We start from the raw sequence: 12481 nt of genomic DNA, 5'->3' as shown, positions 1-12481 counted from the left end.
AAATCCCGCGTTTTCCCGTAAATCCGGGGCTTGGCCCGTATAGTCGAATGTATACAAAGAAATTACCCAGGGAGTAAACTCATTTCCCGAACGATTTTTTAAAATTTTTTTTCAACACTAAAACGCATGAGACTTGTAGTTTTCAAAAATGTTTTCATTTTTGATGAGACGCTTAATGAAAGAGGTTTAATCGCCGGAAAACGAAAACTCGCGATTTCCCGTAAATCCCGGGCTTGGCCCGTATAGTCGAATGTATACAAAGAAAGTACCCTGTGAGTAAACTCATTTCCAGAACGATTTTTTGAATTATTTTTTCACCACTAAAACGCATCACACTTGTAGTTTTTAAAAATGTTTACATTTTTGATGAGACACTGAATAAAAGAAGTTTAATCGCCGGCAAACGAAAACCCGCGATTTCCCGTAAATCCCGGCTTGGCCCGTATAGTCAAACGTATACAAAGAAAGTACCCAGGGAATAAACTCATTTCCCGAACGATTTTTTAAATTATATTTTCCCCACTAAAACGCATAAGACTTGAAGTTTTTAAAAATGTTTTCATTTTTGATGAGACGCTGAATAAAAGAAGTTTAATCGCCGGCAAACGAAAACCCGCGATTTCCCGTAAATCCCGGGCTTGGCCCGTATAGTCAAAAATATACAAAGAAAGTACCCAGGGAGTAAAATCATTTCCCGAACGATTTTTTAAATTACTTTTTCACCACTAAAACGCATAAGACTTGTAGTTTTCAAAAATGTTTTCATTTTTGATGAGACGCTGAATAAAAGCAGTTTAATCGCCGGCAAACGAAAACCTGCGATTTCCCTAAATCCCGGACTCGGCCCGTATAGTCAAAAGTATACAAAGAAAGTACCCAGGGAGTAAACTCATTTCCAGAACGATTTTTTAAATTATATTTTCCCCACTAAAACGCATAAGACTTGTAGTTTTTAAAAATTTTTTCATTTTTGATGAGACGCTGAATAAAAGAAGTTTAATCGCCGGCAAACGAAATCCCGCGTTTTCCCGTAAATCTGGGGCTTGGCCCGTATAGTCGAATGTATACAAAGAAAGTACCCAGGAAGTAAACTCATTTCCTGAACGATTTTTTAAAATTTTTTTTCAACACAAAAACGCATGAGACTTGTAGTTTTCAAAAATGTTTTCATTTTTGATGAGACGCTGAATAAAAGCAGTTTAATCGCCGGCAAACGAAAACCTGCGATTTCCCTAAATCCCGGACTCGGCCCGTATAGTCAAAAGTATACAAAGAAAGTACCCAGGGAGTAAACTCATTTCCAGAACGATTTTTTAAATTATATTTTCCCCACTAAAACGCATAAGACTTGTAGTTTTTAAAAATTTTTTCATTTTTGATGAGACGCTGAATAAAAGAAGTTTAATCGCCGGCAAACGAAATCCCGCGTTTTCCCGTAAATCTGGGGCTTGGCCCGTATAGTCGAATGTATACAAAGAAAGTACCCAGGAAGTAAACTCATTTCCCGAACGATTTTTTAAAATTTTTTTTCAACACAAAAACGCATGAGACTTGTAGTTTTCAAAAATGTTTTCATTTTTAATGAGACGCTTAATGAAAGAGGTTTAATCGCCGGAAAACGAAAACTCGCGATTTCCCGTAAATCCCGGGCTTGGCCCGTATAGTCGAATGTATACAAAGAAAGTACCCTGTGAGTAAACTCATTTCCAGAACGATTTTTTGAATTATTTTTTCACCACTAAAACGCATCACACTTGTAGTTTTTAAAAATGCTTACATTTTTGATGAGACGCTGAATAAAAGAAGTTTAATCGCCGGCAAACGAAAACCCGCGATTTCCCGTAAATCCTGGCTTGGCCCGTATAGTCAAAAGTATACAAAGAAAGTACCCAGGGAATAAACTCATTTCCCGAACGATTTTTTAAATTATTTTTTCACCACTAAAACGCATGAGACTTGTAGTTTTCAAAAATGTTTTCATTTTTAATGAGACGCTGAATAAAAGCAGTTTAATCGCCGGCAAACGAAAACCTGCAATTTCCCTAAATCCCGGACTCGGCCCGTATAGTCAAAAGTATACAAAGAAAGTACCCAGGGAGTAAACTCATTTGCAGGACGATTTTTTAAATTATATTTTCCCCACTAAAACGCATAAGACTTGTAGTTTTTAAAAATTTTTTAATTTTTGATGAGACGCTGAATAAAAGAAGTTTAATCGCCGGCAAACGAAAACCCGCGATTTCCCATAAATCCCGGGCTTGGCCCGTATAGTCAAAAGTATACAAAGAAAGTACCCAGGGAGTAAAATCATTTCCCGAACGATTTTTTAAATTACTTTTTCACCACTAAAACGCATGAGACTTGTAGTTTTCAAAAATGTTTTCATTTTTGATGAGACGCTGAATAAAAGCAGTTTAATCGCCGGCAAACGAAAACCTGCGATTTCCCTAAGTCCCGGACTCGGCCCGTATAGTCAAAAGTATACAAAGAAAGTACCCAGGAAGTAAACTCATTTCCAGAACGATTTTTTAAATTATATTTTCCCCACTAAAACGCATAAGACTTGTAGTTTTTAAAAATGTTTTCATTTTTGATGAGACGCTGAATAAAAGAAGTTTAATCGCCGGCAATCGAAAACCCGCGATTTCCCGTAAATCCCGGGTTTGGCCCGTATAGTCGAATGTATACAAAGAAAGTACCCTGTGAGTAAACTCATTTCCAGAACGATTTTTTAAATTATTTTTTCACCACTAAAACGCATGAGACTTGTAGTTTTCAAAAATGTTTTCATTTTTGATGAGACGCAGAATAAAAGAAGTTTAATCGCCGGCAAACGAGAACCCGCGATTTCTCGTAAATCCCAGGCTTGGCACGTATAGTCGAATGTATACAAAGAAAGTACCCTGTGAGTAAACTCATTTCCAAAACGATTTTTTAAATTATTTTTTTACCACTAAAACGCATAAGACTTGTAGTTTTTAAAAATGTTTTCATTTTTGATGAGACGCTGAATAAAAGAAGTTTAATCGCCGGCAAACGAAAACCCGAGATTTCCCGTAAATCCCGGCTTGGCCCGTATAGTCAAAAGTATACAAAGAAAGTACCCAGGGAGTAAACTCATTTCCCGAACGATTTTTTAAATTATTTTTTCAACACAAAAACGCATGAGACTTGTAGTTTTCAAAAATGTTTTCATTTTTAATGAGACGCTTAATGAAAGAGGTTTAATCGCCGGAAAACGAAAACTCGCGATTTCCCGTAAATCCCGGGCTTGGCCCGTATAGTCGAATGTATACAAAGAAAGTACCCTGTGAGTAAACTCATTTCCAGAACGATTTTTTGAATTATTTTTTCACCACTAAAACGCATCACACTTGTAGTTTTTAAAAATGCTTACATTTTTGATGAGACGCTGAATAAAAGAAGTTTAATCGCCGGCAAACGAAAACCCGCGATTTCCCGTAAATCCTGGCTTGGCCCGTATAGTCAAAAGTATACAAAGAAAGTACCCAGGGAATAAACTCATTTCCCGAACGATTTTTTAAATTATTTTTTCACCACTAAAACGCATGAGACTTGTAGTTTTCAAAAATGTTTTCATTTTTAATGAGACGCTGAATAAAAGCAGTTTAATCGCCGGCAAACGAAAACCTGCAATTTCCCTAAATCCCGGACTCGGCCCGTATAGTCAAAAGTATACAAAAAAAGTACCCAGGGAGTAAACTCATTTCCAGGACGATTTTTTAAATTATATTTTCCCCACTAAAACGCATAAGACTTGTAGTTTTTAAAAATGTTTTCATTTTTGATGAGACGCTGAATAAAAGAAGTTTAATCGCCGGCAAACGAAAACCCGCGATTTCCCGTAAATCCCGGGCTTGGCCCGTATAGTCAAAAGTATACAAAGAAAGTACCCAGGGAGTAAAATCATTTCCCGAACGATTTTTTAAATTACTTTTTCACCACTAAAACGCATGAGACTTGTAGTTTTCAAAAATGTTTTCATTTTTGATGAGACGCTGAATAAAAGCAGTTTAATCGCCGGCAAACGAAAACCTGCGATTTCCCTAAATCCCGGACCCGGCCCGTATAGTCAAAAGTATACAAAGAAAGTACCCAGGAAGTAAACTCATTTCCAGAACGATTTTTCAAATTATATTTTCCCCACTAAAACGCATAAGACTTGTAGTTTTTAAAAATGTTTTCATTTTTGATGAGACGCTGAATAAAAGAAGTTTAATCGCCGGCAATCGAAAACCCGCGATTTCCCGTAAATCCCGGCTTGGCCCGTATAGTCAAAAGTATACAAAAAAAGTACCCAGGGAGTAAACTCATTTCCGGAACGATTTTTTATATTATTTTTTACCACTAAACGCATGAGACTTGTAGTTTTCAAAAATATTTTCATATTTGATGGGACGCTGAATAAAAGAAGTTTAATCGCCGGAAAACGAAAATCCGCGATTTCCCGTAAATCCCGGACTCGGTCCGTATAGTCAAAAGTATACAAAGAAAGTACCCAGGGAGTAAACTCATTTCCCGAACGATTTTTTATATTATTTTTTTACCACTAAACGCATGAGACTTGTAGTTTTCAAAAATATTTTCATATTTGATGGGACGCTGAATAAAAGAAGTTTAATCGCCGGCAACCGAAAACCCGAGATTTCCCGTAAATCCCGGCTTGGCCCGTATAGTCAAAAGTATACAAAGAAAGTACCCAGGGAGTAAACTCATTTCCCGAACGATTTTTTAAATTATTTTTTCACCACTAAAACGCATAAGACTTGTAGTTTTTAAAAATGTTTTCATTTTTGATGAGACGCTGAATAAAAGAAGTTTAATCGCCGGCAAACGAAAACCCGCGATTTCCCGTAAATCCCGGCTTGGCCCGTATAGTCAAAAGTATACAAAGAAAGTACCCAGGGAGTAAACTCATTTCCGGAACGATTTTTTATATTATTTTTTACCACTAAACGCATGAGACTTGTAGTTTTCAAAAATATTTTCATATTTGATGGGACGCTGAATAAAAGAAGTTTAATCGCCGGGAAACGAAAATCCGCGATTTCCCGTAAATCCCGGACTCGGCCCGTATAGTCAAAAGTATACAAAGAAAGTACCCAGGGAGTAAACTCATTTCCCGAACGATTTTTTATATTATTTTTTTACCACTAAACGCATGAGACTTGTAGTTTTCAAAAATATTTTCATATTTGATGGGACGCTGAATAAAAGAAGTTTAATCGCCGGCAAACGAAAACCCGCAATTTCCCGTAAATCCCGGCTTGGCCCGTATAGTCAAAAGTATACAAAGAAAGTACCCAGGGAGTAAACTCATTTCCCGAACGATTTTTTAAATTATTTTTTCACCACTAAAACGCATGAGACTTGTAGTTTTCAAAAATGTTTTCATTTTTGATGAGACGCTGAATAAAAGCAGTTTAATCGCCGGCAAACGAAAATCCGCGATTTCCCGTAAATCCCGGACTCGGCCCGTATAGTCAAAAGTATACAAATAAAGTACCCAGGTAGTAAACTCATTTCCCGAACGATTTTTTAAATTATTTTTTCACCACTAAAACGCATGAGACTTGTAGTTTTAAAAAATGTTTTCATTTTTGATGAGACGCTTAATGAAAGAGGTTTAATCGCCGGCAAACGAAATCCCGCGTTTTCCCGTAAATCCGGGACTTGACCCGTATAGTCGAATGTATACAAAGAAAGTACACAGGGAGTAAACTCGATTCCCGAACGATTTTTTAAATTTTTTTTTCAACACTAAAACGCATGAGACTTGTAGTTTTCAAAAATGTTTTCATTTTTGATGAGAGGCTTAATGAAAGAGGTTTAATCGCCGGAAAACGAAAACCCGCAATTTCCCGTAAATCCCGGGTTTGGCTCGTATAGTCGAATGTATACAAAGAAAGTACCCTGTGAGTAAACTCATTTCCAGAACGATTTTTTAAATTATTTTTTCACCACTAAAACGCATCAGACTTGTAGTTTTCAAAAATGTTTTCATTTTTGATGAGACGCTGAATAAAAGAAGTTTAATCGCCGGCAAACGAAAACCCGCGATTTCTCGTAAATCCCGGGCTTGGCACGTATAGTCGAATGTATACAAAGAAAGTACCCTGTGAGTAAACTCATTTCCAGAACGATTTTTTAAATTATTTTTTCACCACTAAAACGCATAAGACTTGTAGTTTTTAAAAATGTTTTCATTTTTGATGAGACGCTGAATAAAAGAAGTTTAATCGCCGGCAAACGAAAACCCGCGATTTCCCGTAAATCCCGGCTTGGCCCGTATAGTCAAAAGTATACAAAGAAAATACCCAGGGAGTAAACTCATTTCCCGAACGATTTTTTATATTATTTTTTTACCACTAAACGCATGAGACTTGTAGTTTTCAAAAATATTTTCATATTTGATGGGACGCTGAATAAAAGAAGTTTAATCGCCGGGAAACGAAAATCCGCGATTTCCCGTAAATCCCGGACTCGGCCCGTATAGTCAAAAGTATACAAAGAAAGTACCCAGGGAGTAAACTCATTTCCCGAACGATTTTTTAAATTATTTTTTCACCACTAAAACGCATGAGACTTGTAGTTTTCAAAAATGTTTTCATTTTTAATGAGACGCCTAATGAAAGAGGTTTAATCGCCGGCAAATGAAATCCCGCGTTTTCCCGTAAATCCGGGGCTTGGCCCGTATAGTCGAATGTTTACAAAGATAGTACCCAGGGAGTAAACTCATTTCCCGAACGATTTTTTAAATTTTTTTTTCAACACTAAAACGCATGAGACTTGTAGTTTTCAAAAATGTTTTCATTTTTGATGAGACGCTTAATGAAAGAGGTTTAATCGCCGGAAAACGAAAACTCGCGATTTCCCGTAAATCCCGGGCTTGGCCCGTATAGTCGAATGTATACAAAGAAAGTACCCTGTGAGTAAACTCATTTCCAGAACGATTTTTTAAATTATTTTTTCTCCACTAAAACGCATCAGACTTGTAGTTTTAAAAAATGTTTTCATTTTTGATGAGACGCTTAATGAAAGAGATTTAATCGCCGGCAAACGAAATCCCGCGTTTTCCCGTAAATCCGGGACTTGGCCCGTATAGTCGAATGTATACAAAGAAAGTACCCAGGGAGTAAACTCATTTCCCGAACGATTTTTTAAATTTTTTTTTCAACACTAAAACGCATGAGACTTGTAGTTTTCAAAAATGTTTTCATTTTTGATGAGACGCTTAATGAAAGATTTTAATCGCCGGAAAACGAAAACCCGCAATTTCCCGTAAATCCCGGGCTTGGCCCGTATAGTCGAATGTATACAAAGAAAGTACCCTGTGAGTAAACTCATTTCCAGAACGATTTTTTAAATTATTTTTTCACCACTAAAACGCATCAGACTTGTAGTTTTCAAAAATGTTTTCATTTTTGATGAGACGCTGAATAAAAGAAGTTTAATCGCCGGCAAACGAAAACCCGCGATTTCTCGTAAATCCCGGGCTTGGCCCGTATAGTCGAATGTATACAAAGAAAGTACCCTGTGAGTAAACTCATTTCCAGAACGATTTTTTAAATTATTTTTTCTCCACTAAAACGCATCAGACTTGTAGTTTTTAAAAATGTTTACATTTTTGATGAGACGCTGAATAAAAGAAGTTTAATCGCCGGCAAACGAAAACCCGCGATTTCCCGTAAATCCCGGCTTGGCCCGTATAGTCAAAAGTATACAAAGAAAGTACCCAGGGAGTAAACTCATTTCCCGAACGATTTTTTAAATTATTTTTTCACCACTAAAACGCATGAGACTTGTAGTTTTCAAAAATGTTTTCATTTTTGATGAAACGCTGAATAAAAGCAGTTTAATCGTCGGCAAACTAAAATCTGCGATTTCCCGTAAATCCCGGACTCGGCCCGTATAGTCAAAAGTATACAAAGAAAGTACCCAGGGAGTAAAATCATTTCCCGAACGATTTTTTAAATTATTTTTTCACCACTAAAACGCATGAGACTTGTAGTTTTCAAAAATGTTTTCATTTTTGATGAGACGCTGAATAAAAGCAGTTTAATCGTCGGCAAACTAAAATCTGCGATTTCCCGTAAATCCCGGACTCGGCCCGTATAGTCAAAAGTATACAAAGAAAGTACCCAGGGAGTAAAATCATTTCCCGAACGATTTTTTAAATTATTTTTTCACCACTAAAACGCATGAGACTTGTAGTTTTCAAAAATGTTTTCATTTTTGATGAGACGCTGAATAAAAGCAGTTTAATCGCCGGCAAACGAAAACCTGCGATTTCCCTAAATCCCGGACTCGGCCCGTATAGTCAAAAGTATACAAAGAAAGTACCCAGGGAGTAAACTCATTTCCAGAACGATTTTTTAAATTATATTTTCCCCACTAAAACGCATAAGACTTGTAGTTTTTAAAAATGTTATCATTTTTGATGAGACGCTGAATGAAAGAAGTTTAATCGCCGGCAAACGAAAACCCGCGATTTCCCGTAAATCCCGGGCTTGGCCCGTACAGTCGAATGTATACAAAGAAAGTACCCTGTGAGTAAACTCATTTCCAGAACGATTTTTTAAATTATTTTTTCACCACTAAAACGCATAAGACTTGTAGTTTTTAAAAATGTTTTCATTTTTGATGAGACGCTGAATAAAAGAATTTTAATCGCCGGCAAACGAAAACTCGAGATTTCCCGCAAATCCCGGCTTGGCCCGTATAGTCAAAAGTACACAAAGAAAGTACCCAGGGAGTAAACTCATTTCCCAAACGATTTTTTAAATTATTTTTTCACCACTAAAACGCATGAGACTTGTAGTTTTCAAAAATGTTTTCATTTTTGATGAGACGCAGAATAAAAGAAGTTTAATCGTCGGCAAACTAAAATCTGCGATTTCCCGTAAATCCCGGACTCGGCCCGTATAGTCAAAAGTATACAAAGAAAGTACCCAGGGAGTAAAATCATTTCCCGAACGATTTTTTAAATTATTTTTTCACCACTAAAACGCATGAGACTTGTAGTTTTCAAAAATGTTTTCATTTTTGATGAGACGCTGAATAAAAGCAGTTTAATCGCCGGCAAACGAAAACCTGCGATTTCCCTAAATCCCGGACTCGGCCCGTATAGTCAAAAGTATACAAAGAAAGTACCCAGGGAGTAAACTCATTTCCAGAACGATTTTTTAAATTATATTTTCCCCACTAAAACGCATAAGACTTGTAGTTTTTAAAAATGTTATCATTTTTGATGAGACGCTGAATGAAAGAAGTTTAATCGCCGGCAAACGAAAACCCGCGATTTCCCGTAAATCCCGGGCTTGGCCCGTATAGTCAAAAGTACACAAAGAAAGTACCCAGGGAGTAAACTCATTTCCCAAACGATTTTTTAAATTATTTTTTCACCACTAAAACGCATGAGACTTGTAGTTTTCAAAAATGTTTTCATTTTTGATGAGACGCAGAATAAAAGAAGTTTAATCGCCGGCAAACGAAAACCCGCGATTTCTCGTAAATCCCGGGCTTGGCACGTATAGTCGAATGTATACAAAGAAAGTACCCTGTGAGTAAACTCATTTCCAGAACGATTTTTTAAATTATTTTTTCACCACTAAAACGCATAAGACTTGTAGTTTTTAAAAATGTTTTCATTTTTGATGAGACGCTGAATAAAAGAAGTTTAATCGCCGGCAAACGAAAACCTGCGATTTCCCTAAACCCCGGACTCGGCCCGTATAGTCAAAAGTATACAAAGAAAGTACCCAGGGAGTAAACTCATTTCCAGAACGATTTTTTAAATTATTTTTTCACCACTAAAACGCATAAGACTTGTAGTTTTTAAAAATGTTTTCATTTTTGATGAGACGCTGAATAAAAGAACTTTAATCGCCGGCAAACGAAAACCCGCGATTTCCCGTAAATCCCGGGCTTGGCCCGTATAGTCAAAAGTATACAAAGAAAGTACCCAGGGAGTAAACTCATTTCCCGAACAATTTTTTATATTATTTTTTTACCACTAAACGCATGAGACTTGTAGTTTTCAAAAATATTTTCATATTTGATGGGACGCTGAATAAAAGAAGTTTAATCGCCGGCAAACGAAAATCCGCGATTTCCCGTAAATCCCGAACTCGGCCCGTACAGTCAAAAGTATACAAAGAAAGTACCCAGGGAGTAAACTCATTTCCAGAACGATTTTTTAAATTATTTTTTCACCACTAAAACTCATAAGACTTGTAGTTTTTAAAAATGTTTTCATTTTTGATGAGACGCTGAATAAAAGAAGTTTAATCGCCGGCAAACGAAAACCCGCGATTTCCCGTAAATCCCGGGCTTGGCCCGTATAGTCAAAAGTATACAAAGAAAGTACCTAGGGAGTAAACTCATTTCCCGAACGATTTTTTATATTATTTTTTTACCACTAAACGCATGAGACTTGTAGTTTTCAAAAATATTTTCATATTTGATGGGACGCTAAATAAAAGAAGTTTAATCGCCGGGAAACGAAAATCCGCGATTTCCCGTAAATCCCGGACTCGGCCCGTATAGTCAAAAGTATACAAAGAAAGTACCCAGGGAGTAAACTCATTTCCCGAACGATTTTTTAAATTATTTTTTCACCACTAAAACGCATGAGACTTGTAGTTTTCAAAAATGTTTTCATTTTTGATGAGACGCTGAAAAAAAGAAGTTTAATCGCCGGCAAACGAAAACCCGTGATTTCCCGTAAATCCCGGGCTTGGCCCGTATAGTCAAAAGTATACAAAGAAAGTACCCAGGGAGTAAACTCATTTCCCGAACGATTTTTTAAATTATTTTTTCACCACTAAAACGCATGGGACTTGTAGTTTTCAAAAATGTTTTCATTTTTGATGAGACGCTGAATAAAAGCAGTTTAATCGCCGGCAAACGAAAATCCGCGATTTCCCGTAAATCCCGGACTCGGCCCGTATAGTCAAAAGTATACAAATAAAGTACCCAGGGAGTAAACTCATTTCCCGAACGATTTTTTAAATTATTTTTTCACCACTAATACGCATGAGACTTGTAGTTTTAAAAAATGTTTTCATTTTTGATGAGACGCTTAATGAAAGAGGTTTAATCGCCGGCAAACGAAATCCCGCGTTTTCCCGTAAATCCGGGGCTTGGCCCGTATAGTCGAATGTATACAAAGAAAGTACCCAGGGAGTAAACTCATTTCCCGAACGATTTTTTAAATTTTTTTTTCAACACTAAAACGCATGAGACTTGTAGTTTTCAAAAATGTTTTCATTTTTGATGAGACGCTTAATGAAAGAGGTTTAATCGCCGGAAAACGAAAACCCGCGATTTCCCGTAAATCCCGGGCTTGGCCCGTATAGTCGAATGTATACAAAGAAAGTACCCTGTGAGTAAACTCATTTCCAGAACGATTTTTTAAATTATTTTTTCACCACTAAAACGCATTAGACTTGTAGTTTTTAAAAATGTTTACATTTTTGATGAGACGCTGAATAAAAGAAGTTTAATCGCCGGCAAACGAAAACCCGCGATTTCCCGTAAATCCCAGCTTGGCCCGTATAGTCAAAAGTATTCAATGAATGTACCCAGGGAGTAAACTCATTTCCCGAACGATTTTTTAAATTATTTTTTCACCATTAAAACGCACGAGACTTGTAGTTTTCAAAAATGTTTTCATTTTTGATGAGACGCTGAATAAAAGCAGTTTAATCGCCAGCAAACGAAAATCCGCGATTTCCCGTAAATCCCGGACTCGGCCCGTATAGTCAAAAGTATACAAATAATGTACCCAGGGAGTAAGCTCATTTCCCGAACGATTTTTTAAATTATTTTTTCACCACTAAAACGCATGAGACTTGTAGTTTTAAAAAATGTTTTCATTTTTGATGAGACGCTTAATGAAAGAGGTTTAATCGCCGGCAAACGAAATCCCGCGTTTTCCCGTAAATCCGGGGCTTGGCCCGTATAGTCGAATGTATACAAAGAAAGTACCCAGGGAGTAAACTCATTTCCCGAACGATTTTTTAAATTTTTTTTTCAACACTAAAACGCATCAGACTTGTAGTTTTCAACAATGTTTTCATTTTTGATGAGACGCTTAATGAAAGAGGTTTAATCGCCGGAAAACGAAAACCCGCGATTTCCCGTAAATCCCGGGCTTGGCCCGTATAGCCGAATGTATACAAAGAAAGTACCCTGTGAGTAAACTCATTTCCAGAACGATTTTTTAAATTATTTTTTCACCACTAAAACGCATCAGACTTGTAGTTTTTAAAAATGTTTACATTTTTGATGAGACGCTGAATAAAAGAAGTTTAATCGCCGGCAAACGAAAACCCGCGATTTCCCGTAAATCCCGGCTTGGCCCGTATAGTCAAAAGTATACAAAGAAAGTACCCAGGGAGTAAACTCATTTCCCGAACGATTTTTTAAATTATTTTTTCACCACTAAAACGCGTGA

Source organism: Hydractinia symbiolongicarpus, chromosome 4 (genome assembly GCF_029227915.1).
Source record: "Hydractinia symbiolongicarpus strain clone_291-10 chromosome 4, HSymV2.1, whole genome shotgun sequence".
In the NCBI taxonomy this organism is placed as follows: domain Eukaryota; kingdom Metazoa; phylum Cnidaria; class Hydrozoa; order Anthoathecata; family Hydractiniidae; genus Hydractinia; species Hydractinia symbiolongicarpus.
Note: the sequence above shows the minus strand (reverse complement) of the source record.